Source organism: Quercus lobata, chromosome 11 (genome assembly GCF_001633185.2).
Source record: "Quercus lobata isolate SW786 chromosome 11, ValleyOak3.0 Primary Assembly, whole genome shotgun sequence".
Taxonomy (NCBI): Eukaryota; Viridiplantae; Streptophyta; class Magnoliopsida; order Fagales; family Fagaceae; genus Quercus; species Quercus lobata.
In genome coordinates this window covers 21007191-21027074 of record NC_044914.1, presented here as the reverse complement: position 1 = coordinate 21027074, position 19884 = coordinate 21007191, and the positions used below count along the sequence as shown (strand labels likewise).

General features: G+C 35.0%; 1 long non-coding RNA gene across 1 annotated transcript; it reads left to right on the top strand.

Annotated features, from left to right (window-relative positions):
• The first annotated feature begins 16384 nt into the window (after window positions 1–16384).
• On the top strand, window positions 16385–18289 carry LOC115967861. Its single transcript, XR_004086574.1, has 3 exons — window positions 16385–16450; window positions 17081–17135; window positions 18106–18289. It is a non-coding gene; the product is annotated as an uncharacterized LOC115967861 (long non-coding RNA).
• Window positions 18290–19884: the final 1595 nt, after the last annotated feature.

Genomic DNA, 19884 nt, shown 5'->3' with positions numbered 1-19884 from the left:
ACTATAGTGGCTTTGTCTCTATGTTGGAGTTTGGAGACGGGTTTCTCTGGTGTGTTAGTGTGTGTTGGTATGAAAGAATCTAGGGGTGAATTGGGAATTGCGCAGTTTAATTTTATTTGTGATATTGTGTTAGATTGATTATCATTTATATCATCAATAGTGAATTTTAAGATGTAAGGAGCCAGATATTATTGAGATATATAACAAGTGTTTACGACATGGTCACGTCGATCACCTGTGATTGTCCAAATCGTAAATACAATAGAAGATGATATAGATGATACATGATTTAATAATCACTGTAAGAGAAACTAAAAGATGATAAAGTAATCAAAGGGATTCAACAGAAGCTACAAGAATTAAGGATAGTACAAGTGTACCATGTGATGCGACAAGGGAACAAAACAGGGCATGCATGTATTGGCTCAGTATGTTAAGAGTCTTGCTAATTTTGTAACTTGAATAGAGGAAAAAAAAACTAACATGATCAAGTTCTCTCTTGCTCAGGATGTATTCAATTTCTCTTCTACTAAATGAAAGTTAGGAATTTCTTTTATATATATATAAAAGATGATAAAGTAGCCAAAGACAATCAGTTTTCATTTGTTACTAATGTGGCTAAATTAGAAGAAGTGACTGATACCACTTTTGAAGCCTCGAGTGAATTTTTTTTAATATTTTTGATATTGACGATATAATGCTCAACCAACTTTCAACAAATACCTTGATGAGGATTATGAATGGCTCACGGATGAACGAATTGTAAGAGATAAACGTAAAGCCATGATACAAAGCGAGCATTACAATCCACAACGTCAGCAATCGACACCCAATAACTAGTTTAGTCTTGGAGGGTGTTTGCTTACTTAAGAGTTTGGTTCCATTGATTTCTTCGGAATTGATCAAATCCTCACAAGATCCGACTACATATGGAATAATGATTTTAACCTGAACGGTTATATTGGAGTTAGCTTTCAAGTGGCTGCCATAGAAGGTGTTTAACCTATAACTTATAAGTTCTCTTTGTGTTAATTAATGGATTGGCAATTAGAACGATTACTATCACGTTTTCTTGATCTTATCTAAGAAAATTTTTATGACGTCTTGGGCAACAATCTGACAAATTGGGGTCTCGCGAGGATCAAGGAGATGATGTTAATCTGTGGAAAAATTAAGAACATAATATTAAGATGCTAATATATAATGTTCTTTAGTGTTTTAGTCTGATGATAAAAGACAATTATTATTGAGTGGACTCCATAAATTAAAATTCTATTGTATTTATCAAAATGTATCATCTCTTTGATTATTATAATGAATCATTTTGGTTTTTATCAATAGTTTTTCTAGGCTTCTTTCACTCTTTTATCTTATTCTCTTGATCTTGATCATGACTTTACAAACCATAAATTGAAATATAATCTTATTGTTATATCTAATTTCACAATTTTTTCCACAACGTCATTTTATGGTACTCACAGGCTATACCAGCCCCATGTCACCCAACTTTTTGGCGCTTCCATTAAAGGTGGAGTTTAAACTACCTAATGTTTTTCTTATAACTAATTGAAATTACACAATTACTTATTTACATGTTGACTAATGAATTTTGTGTAGAATGCAAAATAAAAAGTGATTTCCTTGATTAAAAAACAAGAATGAAAGAAACAAAAAGTAATTTAATTTCAATGAGTATCACAGTATTTTAATGTTTAAATTTATTTTTTGAAAGATAATTTCAATTTATGACGTTCACTTCTGATGATGATTTTTTATCATCAGACTAAAATACCAATGTTTAATTTAATTGAATATTAAAAATAAATGAATTTGCAGTTCGGCCAATAATGCAACTTTGAATAAATATTTATGTCTAATTGTTTCAGCTATATATTATGATTCAGATAGCTACAAGACGTACTAGGAAGTTGACCAAGTTAACCATAGTCGTTGTCCATATGATCTGGAGATTCTGGACGGTGAAAATAAAAGAAATAGGGAGCCACATGCATTTGCAGGCTAAATTGTTTCTGTACGCTGGTTTGTGGTAATTGGATTTGGAGCCTTGCATCGAGATCGTCAACCTTAATTTTCATATTGTACGATGTGCTGCTTGCTAGCTGTACGTTCAACATCAAATTTTGGATGCATTAGGGATTGAAAGTGTTAATAGTATGAAATATAATTAGTTAGATGCCAACTGGACGATTCAGTTGGTAAGGTTCGGATACTTCGTCTAATCCATTTAGATTCGAGTTCTGCTGCTAGCAGTCTTTCATTGTTGGGCAGCTACAAAGATTGGCCCACTGGTCTTAACCTGAGCACCTTGTCCAGAGGCTAGCATAGCTTAGCCAATCCCCATTTTCATTTACTATTATATATATATATATATATATATATATATAGTTAGTTAGTTAGTTAGTTACCGCTTGTTTGTCATGTATGAAGCGTTTGGAATTCAGGGAGCTTAGAGCATCCACAGCTGGAGGGCCAAATGCCAAATGTAAGGTACATTTGGTATTTAAGCCCAAAATGTGCTCAGCAATTGGAAGACCATATGGGAAATGTTAAATTTTTTTTGGCATACAGCTACAGTACCATCTTAAATGTAAGATGGTACTGTAGCTGAATGGTATAAAAAAAATTAATTTTTTAATCCTCTATCCTCATTTTTAATTGGGAATTTCTCTCTCCTCTCTCATTATTTCTATTCTTTTTTTGTCTCTTCCTTCTCTCTTTCTCATCTACTCTCTGCTCTCTTCAAACCCAAGATCCCGTGGCTTCCTCAACGGTGAAATCGGATGGGACGGCGTGGCTCCGATGGGTTTGAATCGGAGCTCCTATGGCTCCAATAATGATTTTGACGAGGCTAGGCTGGTGGGTTTCTTTGGAGGTGTGGGTTTTGACAACGGTGGAGATCGTGGGTTTTGATGATGGTGGTTTGGTGGGCGTGGGTGTTAATGGTGTTTTTTTTTTTTTTTTTTTTTTTTTTTGGGTTTGCTGGTATACGTGATCAGCGTTGTGGTGGTTGTGGCATTGTGATCGGCATGGGTGTTAATGGTTTTTTGTTTTGGTTTTTTTTCTGGGTTTGCTAGTATATGTGATCGGCGTTGTGGTGGCTGTGGCGTTGTGATAGGCGTGATGGTTTTTTTTTTTTTCTTTTCTGTTTCGCCGATCTGGGTTGATATGGATGATGGAGGAGTTGTGTGGAGGAGGTGGGTTGATATGGATGATGGATTGGAGGAGGAGGCTGGAAGAAGGTGAAAAGTAAAGTAATGGAGGATTCTGGAAGGGACGCGGGGGAGAAAATTGAGAAAAAACAAAAAAAGAAAAAATATATTTTATTACGAAGATATATTATTTTAATGAGTAGAAGAGGAAAATAGAGTTTTGGGATATTGGGTGTATTGTAAAATGGTATGGTATAATTAATAAAATAGCTTTTTGGGATGGTAAAATAAGATAAGATAGCAAATCCGGCTGTGGATGCTCTTAGGTTGGAATTGCAAGATAACAATAACTTATAATATTAATGTGTATATATATTTCTATACCATCAATATAATAACATATAAATGCTTGTGGGGTGTAGGGGAGCAAGAGTCGTGGTTCAAGTCTCCACGAGAGAATTTCACACACATATACACTTAGATTAGGTTAGAGTAAAAATTCTATCTTGTGTGTGTGTGTATATATATATATATATAATATAAAATAAAATAAAATATAACTACAATATAAACTAATGAAAAGCCATATTTTTCATATATGATAAATGGAATAATGATCTTTTTAACTTCTAATCACACAAAGTCCACAATTGTGCTTTCTTCATAAAATAAAGTAATAAAAATATAGGTTACATTTGGTGTACCCTATATATATATATATATATATACAGGGGCGGCTTGATGCATTTGGGGGCCTAAGGCGAAAATTGATCATCTTATTTAGATGCAAAATTACTATTAATTAACATGAACTACATAGAATTTTTTTTTTTTTCTTTTTTTGAATTTTTAAGACAAAAAAAATTTGACAAAATTTTTCATACTTGTTGATGTGGTAGATTGATAGTGGTAAGTAAAACAGTGGTGTTAGTGGTAGATTTAGATGAAAACTAGTAAAAGTTTGCTAATTAAATTCTTATTATTATTCTTTTTTTTTTAGAAGTGCAACATTCACAATATTTTTTACAACAAATCCTAGATTTTAAACTGCTTTTTGTTTTTTATTTGAAAATATCACTATAATTATTTTTTTGCCATCAACAATAGGCTGTAATAACTTGTTACTTAGCATTAGTTGTAAAAGTGTTGTGAAAAATATTGTGGACGACGTTGCATTTTTCTCTATTTTTTTATTTGTTTTTCATCTAATAAAAAAAATTATTTTATTTATTGATTATAAATAATCCTATTGGTTAAAATTTAGGGGCCTTTTTTTTACTTGGGGCCTTAGGCGGTTGCATTTTTTGCTTCACCATAGAGCCGGCCCTGTATATATATATATATCCTGGTAAGGAAAGTATAATAGATTTTCAATGATCGAACATAAAATGATAAGTTCTCATTTCTATATAATATGAAAATACCGCATGAGAAATAAAAAATAGACTCAGCATATGTTTTTTAGAAGAAAATAAAATTAGAATATGATACAATACACATATAACAAGTAAAACAGTATTCACTATCTTGCATTCAAAAACAAGTAAAACAACACAATTATTGGGGATTTCAACGAGATCACGAAGGCATCTGAGAAAGAGGGAGGTAATTTGAGACCACTTAGACAATTGCTTCGATTCCAAACTGTGATTAACCATTGTGGCTTTGTCGATCTAGGCTTCTGTGGTGAGCCGTTTACATGGTTCAAGAATAATGGGGAGGAGGGGCATATCAAGATTCATCTGGATAGAGCCTTGGCCACAACTTGATCGCTCCGAAAATTTTTGACTGCACGAATACAACATATCTCGACCTCTGCTTCTGACCATTCAATGATTGCACTTAAGATAGATGGGCGAGCACCCAAGCAGATACGAAACAAGCTATTCAAGTTTGAAGCAATGTGGCTAAAGGACCCTAGATGTGATGATGTTGTAACTGAATCTTGGCAGATTGGGTTGAACAAGGTTGGCCGGGCTCAATTTACTAATTTCATGGATCAGTGTACAGAGAGGTTGCGGCATTGGAATAAAATGGAATTTGGACATGTTGGGAGCAGGGTCGGCCCAACAAAATTTAGGGTCTACGGCGAAAATTTTATATGGTGCATTTTTATATGTAAATATTAATTAAATAAATTTATATAATACTAATTAAATTAAGACTAATTTGATGTAAATACAGAAGTTGACGAATAATAATAATTAAACTAAGGTTAATTTCATACAGAGTGTTGGGTTAAAATGAATTGACCCTTTTGCAAATCAATTAATTATCCAAGTTAATTAATTAGTCAAATTACATGCAATAGCGTGGTAGCACAAACAAATCATCAAATAACTAAATGCAGCAGAAAATAAATTTGGCACTGGGGATTTGTTTACGAATGGCGAAAACCACTGAGGCAAAACCCCATTGAGTGAATTTAAGGTCACCACTCTCGAGAATCCATTATTATCAATCACAAGCAGTTACAAGAATAAAGAATCTCACCAAACCCTTTGGCCTATCCCGAAATACCAACTTACAGTTGAACCCTCACCCCAATACCCAATTGGACTTGTATTGTAGCGCTAATCTCTTCGTTCAATGCGCAAATCCCATTGCGTGACTAACCAATGATGCACAGATCCCAGTATGTGACTAACCCACTAATTTGAAGAAGATGTTGGCTGCAAAGTTCTTCAGTTCATCAACAATAAAGATTAAAAAGCTCCTTGGTCACAAAACTCTTGGTGCAAAGACGCAGTAGCTTTTACAAAGAGAATGATGAACTGGAGCAATTTCTGTCTTCATTCACACAATGCATGTAGGAATACTTGATTTCCTGTGCAATGACCTTTAAAATAATCTTTATATATGTCTAGAGTTGTGAGAAAAAAAAAAAAAAAAAAAAAAAAAAAAAAAAAAAAAAAAAAAACCCTATACAAATGCATAGGAATATGCATGTAATCAGATCTAAAAAGTCTGATTTTGTAATTCTACAGATACAGCTTATGTCGAGTTTTTGTTGAGCTTCAACATTAAATCTCGATAGAAAGAATTCTGTCGAGACTTCTGTTGAGTTTTAATGGACAGCACTTCTTCACTTGTTTCTTGGTTAGATTTGCATGACTTCAATACTTAACTTGAATAACATGTTTCTTGAAGTCTTAAACCATCCTAGATCTACCCAATTACAAGTAAAGTGTATTTTTTAAAGGATTAGTCAATTTACATCAAATATGTCCTTAACAATCTCCCCATTTGGCAATCCATTACAAAACCACAACAAACAAATGAATCATGAGAGAAGTCTTAAATCATTAAACTCATAACCACTTGTTGAATTACAAATTAAATCTAACCCTAACATAAACTCTTGAAAAACTTTTCAAGAAGAGAGTTCATGGCAAGATAGATTTTCACAACCTGTCTTTCTGAAACACTTAAACAAAACTCATCAAGGCATCATATGTGAAACAGAAATAAAGATTGCATACATAAAGAAACATGTGTATAAAGAGAGAAAAGAAACAACACATGTAGAGATAGGTGAAGAAAAAACATACATCATATATATATATATATATATATATATATCAATAGAAGTACAATGTATGTAAATAAATGGTCAAAAGACTAGTGTACAAGAGAAGAAAAGAAAAGTACATAAAAACCTCACTACATCCCTCAAAATATATAAACACTCCCCCTATCAAAAAAATGTCTTATACTAACTCTCCCCCTAAGTACAAGACTACTCTCAACCCAAAACTACTTCTCCTTTTTGTCATGAATGACAAAGAGCAAGTCATTGGGAGGTCGTCATCTCGTCATCATTGGAAGAGCTAGCATCCTCCTTATCATCACTAGCATCATCACCCTTATCAGCCGAGGCATTTGGAGATGGAGATGGAGCAAAACTGCCAAGGCGAGCCTGTCGGCGGGCAATGCGACCGACTCGGGTGTTCATCTGACACATCTCATCTATGAGATAGCCAAGACAACCACCAAAGTCAGCCTCCATCCACTGAAGCTGTGCCATGATGGCCTCTAGGGTCACGCTACTGACAATAGAGGTAGAAGGAACCAAAGAAGTATGTGGAACCGCAAAAGTTGCAAGATCGGTCTCAACTCGTGGCTGCTTTGGTCGAAGCTACGCCTTGCTCCACCGAATAGAACCAGCATCAATGGCACCCATGGTGGAGAATAAGGGAGAGTCAAGAATCTAGATGGAGAAGTGCCGAAGAATCCGCGTGATAGCTAAAGGAAAGAGAAGCTTATCACCGGTGGTAGTATCCAGATACACATCTAGAATAGAAGTGATGAAGTGAGAGGGAAAGTCTATAGAGAGGTCCTCCATCAAAAGAAAACGAGGCTTAGTGATAGAGTTATAGTGAGACAAAGGAGTAAGGGTAAATGTCATCACCATGTTAAGGAAGCGCGGGCCTTTTGCAAAGCCCGTGCACGGGATGTTTAGCTTACAACCCCATATGGAAGGTCTCTCGCAAAAGTGAAAGAGAAGCTCGTCTCGGGACACGGTTCGAGGACACTCACAGCCAGGGTAGTCAAGATGTGCTACCCTGGGAACATGTAGTACCTCGGATATAAGATTTGGAGTAACTACGATACGTGTACCTCTGAATGTAGTAACAAACTGAGATACAGCGGTATCGATGCCGTGTATATTAGAGTAAAACTCCTGTATAAATATGACTGGACATCTCAAGGGACTCTTAAGAAGAGATTCCCAAGCCCGGGTCCAAATGACAGCAGGGAAAGGAAAAGTTCAACAGAATAACTTGGCATTCCCGTTGAATGCCATGTTTCTAGAAGTTCTTCGAGAAGTCCTTCCGGGCCTTCTCATCACAGAACCAAACATGAAGAGGAACGAAAGAATCAGATTAAGAAGACCCAGAACCTTGAAGAGGATTCCGAGTCGGAGTGGATTTATGCGCTTTGGGTGCCATAGCGCAGTCTATCCGAGAGAGAGAGAGAGAGAGAGAGAGGGAGAAAAGAACGCATCAAAACCAGAAAACAGGAAAGAAAAGAGATAACGTATGCATGAAAAATGCATGAACATGTGACATGCAAAAAATTAAGGACATCATGGGCAAAACCCAATCCAAACCTACCTACACACAATCCACAATAATCAAGCACACATCTAAAATGCATGAAACATTGTTATAATGCAATGAGAATGCAATGCAGGATCATATAACATCAAATCAACACAACCCAACCCAAAATTTTCAAAAAAAATCTCAAAAACCCCAAAAATTTTCAAAAACCCAAAACCTAGGTCTAAAAATGTATGAATGCGTGAAAAAGATGGGATTAAGAACACTTACCAAGTGATTGAAGCTTGATCTAGGTCGAAAAAGGAGTGGGTAAAGTGATTAGAGCGAGGGAGAAAGTGTTTAGGGCGAGAGAAAACTTTTTTTGTAGAGAGAGTAGGTGAAAAGTGAAGTCTAAATTACGCCTATCCTTTAAATATAAAACGCAGCTCGATGGATCAAAGATTCTATCGAGGATCTATTAAGCACTAAATCTCGACAGAAATGAATCTGTCGAGGTGCTGTCAAGGATCTGTCGACCCGCAAAACTCACTTCGATGGATCGAAAAATCTGTCGAGAATCTATTGAGCAAACAGAGAGCAAAGAAATTTGGCTTGATGGATCAAGAAGCTGCTGAGAATGTGTCAAGTAGAAACCCAGAAAGCTTGATGGATAGAGAATCTGTCGAGATGCTATTGAGAAAAGAGTAAGAAGGGCTCAATGGAAATGAATCTGTCGAGGATTTGTTGAGAAGCTGTTGAGCTTGAAGAAAGAAGGTTTTTCAAGGAGAAAAAACACATAAAGATGAATGCAACAAACAAGCTACTCAAACAAATTTCCAAGCAACATATTAAGCTCTCAAAACATCTCTTAACATAAATGCATAGCATAGATCCAAAAACACACATACACACTAAACAAGTCTAACCAATTTTATATTTCAAAAATAAGTTAAGACAGTTTAGTGAGCATATATTAACACATGTATCTCCTGTGATGGCCAAATCACATTGTACCTACACATGTATCAAAAGTAGCAAAGAATTTGCATGTTGTGCGTGAAAATATAGCAAGAGTGCATAAGTGTCTCATATTATGAAGATTTGAGACTAGAGAAAATCAAATCAACTCACGCACAATCATAACTTCTTGATGGAGACTATCACCTTCGAGGTACATTCTATAACTCTTACATCTCCTAAAAACATGTTTGCAACCATTTTAAAAGCATTTTGATTCTTTCTGCTTTTATTCTCTTTGCATATTTTTCTTTTTGAGCATAGCATGCATGGGCATATAAGAGAGGAAATAAATACCCAATTATGTACGCTTTAACATCCCAATTTTGCTATACCAAATCATAAAGATGTCATACATGATTGGCGGGCTTTAGTGGTGAGATGGTCATTTATGCTTTTCTCTTAGGATTTTCTAGTCATTCCCGTCAAAAAAAGTGATATAAGTATGAGATGTAAGAGATAGACTTAATTTTTTACTCATCACAAACACGATCCACAAAGCTCACTTGCTTAGTTGTGCATTGAGATGCTCATCTAAGTTACAAGAGATACAAAGTTTAGAAAACTTTGTTTCAATGGCCATCCAGGGTACAAAAGTACCAATATACACATACACACATTGTTTTTGTATTTTTCAATTTTTTTTTTAATTTTTATGGAAGACCAAATAAAACAAAAACTGAAAACAACCAAACAAAAACATAAAGAAACACACAAAGCATAAAACTAGATGCAAATGGATGATAAAGAAGGAGAAAGAGGAGAGATCACTCCATGGAGATTACACCAATGTTTTGGCGTAAGAATTCAAAACGCTTGCTATCAAGAGGCTTAGTGAACAAGTCGGTCTTCTAATCATCAGTGTGAATGAACTCAAGAGTGAGTGTGCCATCTTCGACAAGTTCCCGAATGAAGTGGTGTCGAATCTCTATATGTTTTGTCCAAGAGTGTTGAACAGGATTTTTAGAGATGTTAATGGCACTGGTATTGTTGCAATAGATGGTAAGATGTTCTTGACGAATACCATAATCAAGAAGGAGTTTTTGCATCCATAGAAGTTGGGTGGAACAGCTACTAGCAACGATGTATTCAGCCTTAGCAGTGGATAAGGATATGGAATTCTGTTTTTTACTCTTCTAGGAGACAAGATTATTGCCCACATAAAAGCAACCCCCTGATGTACTTTTTCTATCATTAGCATTCCTAGCCCAGTCCGCATTAGAATACCCAACTAAGATATCATTTGAGTCCTTGCTGTACCACATTCCGAAATTGGCAGTAGATTTGACATATTTTATGATTCTTTTTAAAGCAATCATATGAGACTCTTTGGGATTTGCCTAATATCTAGCACACACTCCTACATTGTAAGTAATGTCAAGTCTACTAGCAGTAAGGTAAAGGAGACTACCTATCATGCTTCTATATAAGGAAGAATCAACATTTTTGCTTAACAAGTGAACAGTGAGTTTAATATTAGGGCTCATAGGGGTTCTAACAGGACTAGCAGACTCCAAACCAAATTTTTTCACAAGATTTTTGGCATAATTAGATTGAGATATGAATATACCTAACTCTTGCTAACGAATCTGCAATCCAAGAAAGTGATTCAACTCTCCAATTATGCTCATCTCGAACTCGACCTACATAAGCTTTGAAAAGTCATAAGCGTTTTCATCCTTTGTAGACTCAAAGATGATATCATCCATGTAGACTTGAGCTACTATCAATTCGCCAATCCCCTTTTTGATAAAAAGGGTTTGATTTGCTTGTCCTTTTGTGAAGCCATGTGAGACCAGGTATTTTGTAAGCCGGTCATACCAAGCTCTAGGTGCTTGCTTGAGTCCATATAGAGCCTTCTTAAGGTACAACACATGATCTGGAAAGTGTGGATGAATGAATCCTTCGGGCTGAGCAATGTAGACACTTTCTTTAAGAAACCCATTCAAGAATACAGTCTTCACATCCATTTGGTAGAGCTTGAACTTCAGGTGACAAGCCAGGGCTAGTAGAATTCTAATGGATTCCACGCAAGCTACAAGAGCAAATGATTCATCAAAATCCACTCCTTCCATTTTGAGAGTATCCTTGAGCCACCAGACGGGCCTTGTCACAGATCACATTTCCCTCCTCATCAGTCTTATTTCGGAATATCCACTTTGTGCCAATGATGTGCTCTCCTTCTAGTCTAGGTACCAAGGTCCAAATATCATTCCTTTAAAACTGGAGCAGTTTATCATGCATTGCCTTAACCTAGTTTTCATCTTGGAGGGCATCCTTAACCTTGGTGGGTTTAACCTGCGACAAATAGCAAGAATAAGACATAAAGTTAGTAACACATTTATCAACTGTACGCTTTCTTAGTGTAAGCTCATTCATATTTCCCATAATCACTTCAGAAGGGTGATTTAGCTTGATCCTTGAGGAAGGTCCTTTCTCATTATGAGATTCAGGCTCAGGTGATGTAGGAATATCTGCTAAGGCTTCTACAACACTTGGAGTACTTGGAGAGACGGGCTCTTAATCAACCTCTTCTTGAACACCCTTAGGCTTTGAAGGAAGAATTGTCTTAGGTATTTCCTCATTACTTTTTCTCAGAACCTGAAGCTTCATCAGTAACAACATTTACAGTTTCCATCACTTTCTTGGTTCTTTTGTTGTATACCCGATAAGCTTTTCTTGTGGAGGAGTATCCTAAAAATACTTTACATTCGGCTTTCTACCCTTCCACAATTCATAGGGAGTCTTCTTTGTACTGGGTCTGAAATATTCCCTGTTAATCATATGACATGCGGTGTTGATTGCTTCTTCCCACAAATTTCTTGCCACATCTTTATTATGTAACATAGCTCTAGCCATCTCCTGAATGACTCTGTTCTTTCTTTCTACTACACCATTTTGCTAAGGAGTAATAGGAACAGAGAATTCTTGAGATATACCAGATTTAGTGCAAAAAGATTCCATGTATGAGTTCTCGAGTTCTTTACCATGATCACTATGATTTCAATCAATCTTCATGTTCTTTTCATTTTATAGTCTTGTACACAATGCTTTAATGTGCTCAAGAGCATTTGACTTGGTTTTAAGAAGAATGACCCAAGTGTATCTAGTGAAATCATCTACTACAACCATGATGTACCTCTTTCCTCCAAGAGATTTGGTTCTAGTTGGACCCATGAGATTCAGATGTAGTAGCTCCAAAGGTCTGGATGTTGCTGATGTCTGAGTGCCTGGATGTTTTGCTTTCGTCTGTTTCCCAAGCTAACATGGTCCACACACAATATTGCTAACCTTGCTGAGCTTTGGTATCCCCAACACTGATTCATGCTGAGATACAATTGGCAGATGTTTGTAACTAGCATGTCCCATCCTTTGGTGCCATAATTCTTCATTTGGCAAACGAATACTATTGCACACAATGTCAGCATCAGGTACTAATCCATAGCAGTTATCTGGAGTGCGGACTCCGCTTATGAGTTTCTTTCCAAACTCATTCAAAACAATACATTTCCCTTTTGAGAATAGCACCATGAAGTCTTGATCACAGATCTGACTTATGCTTAACAAGTTCACTCTCAGACCTTCTACATACAATAAATTTGTAATGTCTGGCAATCTTGGTAGAGAGATGGTTCCCTTCCCTTTTATTTGTGATTTGCTCTCATCACCGAAAGTGACATTTCCACCTTAGATTCGAAAACTTTAAAGAGAGAACGGTTTCTAGTCATGTGTCTTAAGCATCCACTGTCAAGGTACCACAAGCATGTGCCCATTACTTTAAATGCAGACTTCATCATAAAGCACACCTTATGCTTGCTTGACAAATCAGTAGGAATGGTTTTCTCTCTCAGCTGCCATTTATGAACAACACCTTTAATCTTTACCCTTCTCAGATGAACTCCTTTGCACCTTTTCATTTTCAGACAGTCTAGTTTCTTCTTTGTCACACTAAGACCTTTTTCAACAATCATCAAGATGGCTTTCAAATAACTTTTGGACTTACATTTCCTAAAACACTCAATCAAATGATGATTGGAAAAGCAAGATGTATTTGAAACAAAAGATCTTTTCATGCCGCTTGTAGCAATGACAATAGGGGTCAATGGATCACACAAAAAAGATTAAAACCTAATCAGAGTATGCCTACTCTGATACCACTTGTTAGGTTAAAATGAATTGACCCTTTTGCAAATTAATTAATTACCCAAGTAAATTAATTAGTCAAATTACATGCAATAGCGTGGTAGCACAAACAAATCACCAAATAACTAAATGTAGCGGAAAATAAATTTGACATGGGTAATTTATTTATGAATGGGGAAAACCATCGAGACAAAACCCCATTAGGGAATTTAAGGTCACCATCTTGAGAATCTACTATTATCAATCACAAGCGGTTACAAGTATAAGGAATCTTACCAAACCCTTTGCCCTATCCCGAAATACCAACTTACAGTTGAACCCTCACTCCAATACCCAATTGGACTTGTATTGTAGCGGCAATCTCTTTGTTTAATGCACGAATCCCAATACGTGACTAACCCACCAACTTGAAGAAGATGTTGGCTGCAAAGTTCTTCAGTTCATCAACAATAAAGATCAATAAGCTCCTTGGTCACAAAACCCTTGGCGCAAATATGCAGTAGCTTCTATAGAGAGAATGATGAACTAGAGAAATTTTTGTCTCTGGTCACAAAATGCATGTAGGGATACTTGATTTCCTGTGCGATGGCCTTTAAAATAATTCTTATATATGTCTAGGGTTATGAGAAAAGAAACCCCACACAAATACATAGGAATATGTATGCAATCAGATCTGAAAAGTCTGATTTCGTAATTCTTGACAAATACAACTTATGTTAAGCTTCAACATTAAATCTTGATAGAAAGGATTCTGTCAAGACTTCTGTCGAACTTTAATGAATAACACTTCTTCACCTATTTCTTGGTCAGATTTGCATGACTTTAATACTTAACTTAAACAACATGTTTCTTGAAGTTTTAAACCATCCTAGATCTACCAAATTACAAGTAAATTGCATTTTGTCAAAGGATTAGTCAATTTACATCAAATATGTCCCTAACACAGAGGATTGAATATCATAGTTGAACCATAAATTTAAACAAAATGAACTAAAAAAAAATATTATTTTTTAAAAAAAGAAACTTACGTTAACTTGGATATATAGTCATGCATAGTTAAGTACAGTTGTAATCTAAATTTTAATTTTATATTTTCTTTTTAAGAGAAAGAGATTGATAGATATTATTTGGTGTGTGGCTTTGTAGGAGATTATTTTACAAAAATTAAGATCTCAAACTATTAGAGGAGATTAGTCATTATTAATGATCTATCACATTTGCAGTATTTTTTTTTGGGAAACATTTTAGGGTTTCAATTGGTTTAAATTTCTATTGGTCTCTTATTTTGGAAGCCTTGTTAGAAATGAAAAAGAAAAATACTAAAGTTACTATAAAATATTCACAATATAATGTGATAATGACTGTAATTGATGAATTTCAATAACTTGATTTATTTGTATTTAAATTACATTTTTATGTGATTGGTGACATGTCAGTTAAACTTAAACTCAAACCTATATTAAAATTTGTGGTATCTTTAACATCTCTCTTAAAAAAAAAAAAGTACCAATTATTTAAAGAATGTTATATTTTTATAAAATTTTGGGTCCTTCTAGAGGGGGATGGGGCCTTTTCTTAGTAGGGAATTTTATTATTATTATTATTATTATTATGGGGCCTTTGGCCTAGGCCTAAGTTGCCTTGGCCTTGGGTCAGCCCTGGTTGGGAGGAAAATAGCTGGCCTGCATAAAAAAAACTACGAGTGCTAGAATCTCACCAAACTAGTATTGACACCCCATTTTACAACCCGCATTTAACCTCACATGGAGGGTAAAAGGGCAATTTTACCTTAAAAATAGGAATCTTAATTGTGGCCATTATATCCTTCATTTCATTTCATCAAAATGATCTTGATGTTGTAACGATCAAATTGACTGGTCATAAGCTTTAATCAAACCATCAGATTGAAAGTTATCATCAAATCAAGTTTTAATGGCTGAAATGCACTATCACAAATTAAGTCCGACTATATGTGATTATGAACAATTGATTCCAATTGGTTATAATTATAATCAATTTGAGATTAATGACGTGTCATAATTTGATTGGTTAGGACTACACTTTATGGTAAGATTGCACACACTTAATTAATTAGATAGTCAAATATTAATTATTCAATGAGTAATTTGTGCAATTATCTTTTTAATTAGGGTAAATTTGGAACTAATTAAGTCTGAAATGGGAGTGATTGGAGTTTATTAATATTAATTGGAAACTAATTTGGGATCTATTAATGTTAATTGTGCTAAAATTATTTTCTAACAAATGACCTCTATTAACCATTTCATTGATATCTCTCAAAATATTTTGAATCTATGAGTGAGGTTAATTTTCCCAGAAACTAGACATCCGGACCTTCAATCTAAGCACAAGAATGAGACTATTCCAATCAGAATTAAGTAAGATATAATTTTTTTGAATTTGGCTTTGCAGGCTGTTATAGTAGTTACGGAAAAACTGAATTTTGCTTGCTCATTACTCCCACCAATCTTTACATCTAATGCACCAGATTTCCCCAAAGTCTAAAATAAGGTCTAGGTTCATGATTCTTTTTTATCCTTTGTCAACCCTCATTAAATGACCTTCCATTCATATTTTCTCTACCGCTACTATATAAATCCCCTCTCTCCTCCATTCCAAAGTACACATAAACACCCTCTCTTTTCCTCTCTTGAGTTTTAGTGAAAATGAGTAGTTTTGTTATATCTTGATCTTCCTGAACTCAAGGTATTGAGTGAGACTTACTCTTCCTCTCCTAGTTCTTCTTTTTTACTCCACCCTTAGTGTAACGCCCTAGCCCAAGTAAAAAAATAAAAAATAAAAGGGTGGTCGGATTTTTGGAGCCCACGTGACCACCCACCTACCCCTTATTTCCCCACCACACATTCACAAATATCTCCCTACCTCTTTGACCGGCCATCACTCCTTTACACCTTATTCTCTTTTCTTTTCTTTTTCACACAATACAAACACCTCTCTCTCACAGTCCCTCACTCTCCCACCGGCACCTTCACTTCTCATCACCTCCACCATCTTTTTCCTACGAAGTATACCGGAAAACTCCATAAGAATAAGGTAAGGCTCACTCATCTCTATTTATTTGTGGTAAAAAAATTCCTAATCTTTTGGTGGGTTTATATGCTTTTGCTTGAGGTTATGTCTATCTAAGCTTTAATAATAATACCCATGTGATTTATGAGTATTAGAAGTGATATTTATGTGTTTTTATGTATGGGTTTTGGTCTTGGTGGATGTATTTGATGAGTGGATTTATGATTTTTGCAATGATGGTTATCTAAATGGTGAGGATTTGAGGGTTTTGGCTTTTTAATGTGAAATAGATTGTGAATATAATTTTATTGTGTTTATTTGGAGCTAGTAAAAGATTTAAATGGTTGTGTTGGAGGATATTGTGATTTTGGTTTCATGGGTCTTTGATGATGTTGTGTAAATCTTATGGAAGCGACTCATAAATTGTTAAGATTTTAGTATTAGGGAGATGATATTGAATGGGTAAATTTTATAAATTGGAGCTTATGTCTTGTGAGTTAATTTGTTGAGAAACTTTAGGAGTGGAATATATTATTTGTGAGGTTAATTACTAGACTTGCCTAATTAATTGCTTGGTTAGCAATCTCTAATTCATAGCTAAATGCAATGTCGAGTTTTATGCTTATTGTGGTGGGTTTGCTTGGTATTGTTTAGGTTCTAGCTAATCTCCTTTGGAGCTTGGAGAGTTAGGCTTTTTGCGGGTTGCAAGGTAAGTAGCTTTATAATGGGATTTTTGGAAAATAACCATATTGCATAAACTTTGTTTGGGCCAAACACATTTTGGAAAATTATTTGTGGAACTATGTTTTTCTTAAAAAGTATTGTATTGTGACCCTATTATATATGATTATACATATGAAACGCGCATCATGTTTAATATTGCATATGGGGAAATGCATGATTTGTTAGTATGGAAGAGATAAACATCTTTGATATAATTCTTGGGAATGGCTTTTATGAATTTGTTGCATTATTTGCAAATTCTAAAGATGTTTTATCTTGACTTGTGATATTTGGGAAATTGATAGAGAATGTTATTGACAAGATATGATTTTGGAAAATTTGAGAACCTTGTGAATATATTGGGTATTTCAAGGGTTTTTGTGAAACTACTTGAAATTGAACAGTGTTTTGATTTCATGTAAACTGTGAGCTCTTTATGCTTTTACTCTTGGGCTGTGACATGTGACTACCCAGTGATTACCTAGCCAAATGTCGTAGTCTTTGTGACATTGGTATCTTGGCACCCCGTCTTTGTGGAGGATTGATGTCTTTGTGGCATAATTGATGTCTTCGTGGCATAACTGATGTCTTTGTGGCATAATTGATGTCTTCGTGGCATAACTTGATGTATTTTTGGCATACCTAACATCTTTATGGCAGCTTATCACGTGGCCTTGGATTGGATTTCAGGTTTTAAAAGGGTGTTTTGATAGATCACATTAAAAAGTACGTAGTTACATGTTAGAATACTTTGAAAAAGCTTGGTGCTACATTCTTTTAATCATTTTTGTCATTTTATTAAGAAAAATGGATTTGCTGGATTTTCATGGAAATTCCCAAATTATAATATGTTTTGTAAAATGCTCATTATCATGAAACTTGTATTTCCCCCACCCCCATTAATTGTGCTACTTACTAGGCTCTATCTCATTCCATTATTTTACAAACTTTTTCAGGGTAGGCGACTATCTTTTTGAGACAGCTTTTTTGGTGGCTAGCAGTAGTTAGACTAATTGCTGATGGAGGCTGACTTTTGTGATGGAGATAATTGATGATATATAACTTAGAGTAGGCTTGACCCAATTCTTTTGTATCTAATAGTGGTTATGTCTTTATTTCCACTAATGGGACAAGTTGATATTATGTAATTATTTATTCAGACCTCCATTTTTTTTTTTTTTTTATGACCAATAGTCATTGTATTTATTACATAGAGCTCTGACTTACTTTGGGAGTATATTTAATGGAATTATTATGATAATTCTTGATGTTGGTACTTGATATGATTTTATTTTGATGGATTTGTCAAAAGGAACAAAATCTACAGGTATCTTTGAGATGTTTTTCTCATGCTTTAGACCCTTTCGGGTTTGGGGCGTGACACTTAGGACTTCCACTAAGAGCCTCCTCCTCCTCCACCTCCACCGTGTGGATCTTGCATGCAAGTATAATCTCTATCCTTAACTTGCTTTTCATATTGTTATAATGTTAATTTAAGATTAGAGCATGTTAGTGTTTATTTAAATTCCTTGAATATGTTTGAATATTCTTAAATGTTCTTATGTGTTCTTCACATGTTCTTAATTATTCATCACATGTTTATGCATAACACTAGATTTAATCTTAAATCCACATCAAAAATATAAAAAAGATGTTTGTTTCATAATTCTTTCAAAACCTTGAATCTAGGATATTACCATTCACACACATTCACTAGAATTTATTTTTCAATCCAAATACAATGCTTAATAAATTGAATTAAGGTTTATCACATGCACACAAATTAAATTCAACATGCAAATTGATTGACATATTGGATGATATGATATGAATGTTGGCCACCATAGCCTAGAAGATCGGTTTCACCAAGCAAGATGGGTACCTAACACCTTCCCATCTTGTAACATAGCCTCTGAACTTAGATTAAGGGTTGATAGATCAATGCTTATCTATGTAATTTTCAATTTTTAGATTGTAACTAGGAAACAAAGCCATGTACTTTATCTTAGATTGTATCTAGGAATAAAGCCATGTAATTTCTTATGATCAATGTAAATTCATTTGCAAATCAATAAAATGAGGAATTTTTCAATTTTGGTTTTCTTATTTATTCTAATAATTAAATAAGTGTCGACTCCATTGTAAAACCCTAAATTTAAAGGGAAAAATATAATCAATCGAATCTTCATTTTGAAAGACAATAACACGACTCCATCCATTCACATAGGTTTGGCCCAATACCTAAAAAACGGGCCGGGGGCGTGGTCTCTCACAGTGGAGACTCTGCTGGGGATATTAAGGGCTAGGCTTCAATTAGGTTATGGTGGGCAACCATGTCATTGTTTGTTTATTGATTTTTTGTATATAATATATCTAATATGTCATTATATTGCATGTCATGCATCATTTGCTTGAATAAAATTTATTTTATTTGTGTGCAGTCCCGGAAGCCCGGTAGTATTAGCCGTGGATTATGGTCTTCCTGAGACTCACATATCTAGCAGTGAACCTACCACCCATCGCAACAAGGATCATCATGGTTATGCCATGGTGGTTCATAGGGACAAACTGTACCGTTTGGACCAACATGGCGCTCCTGGTGTCACAAGTTGGGAGGTACAACATCCTAGCTTGTGGGGATCTTTAACCTACCTTCTACCCATGTTGTAATGACCCATAGAACCTACCTTTATGTCGGTCCATGTAAATTGCATTGCATTATGCATGTGTTTGGT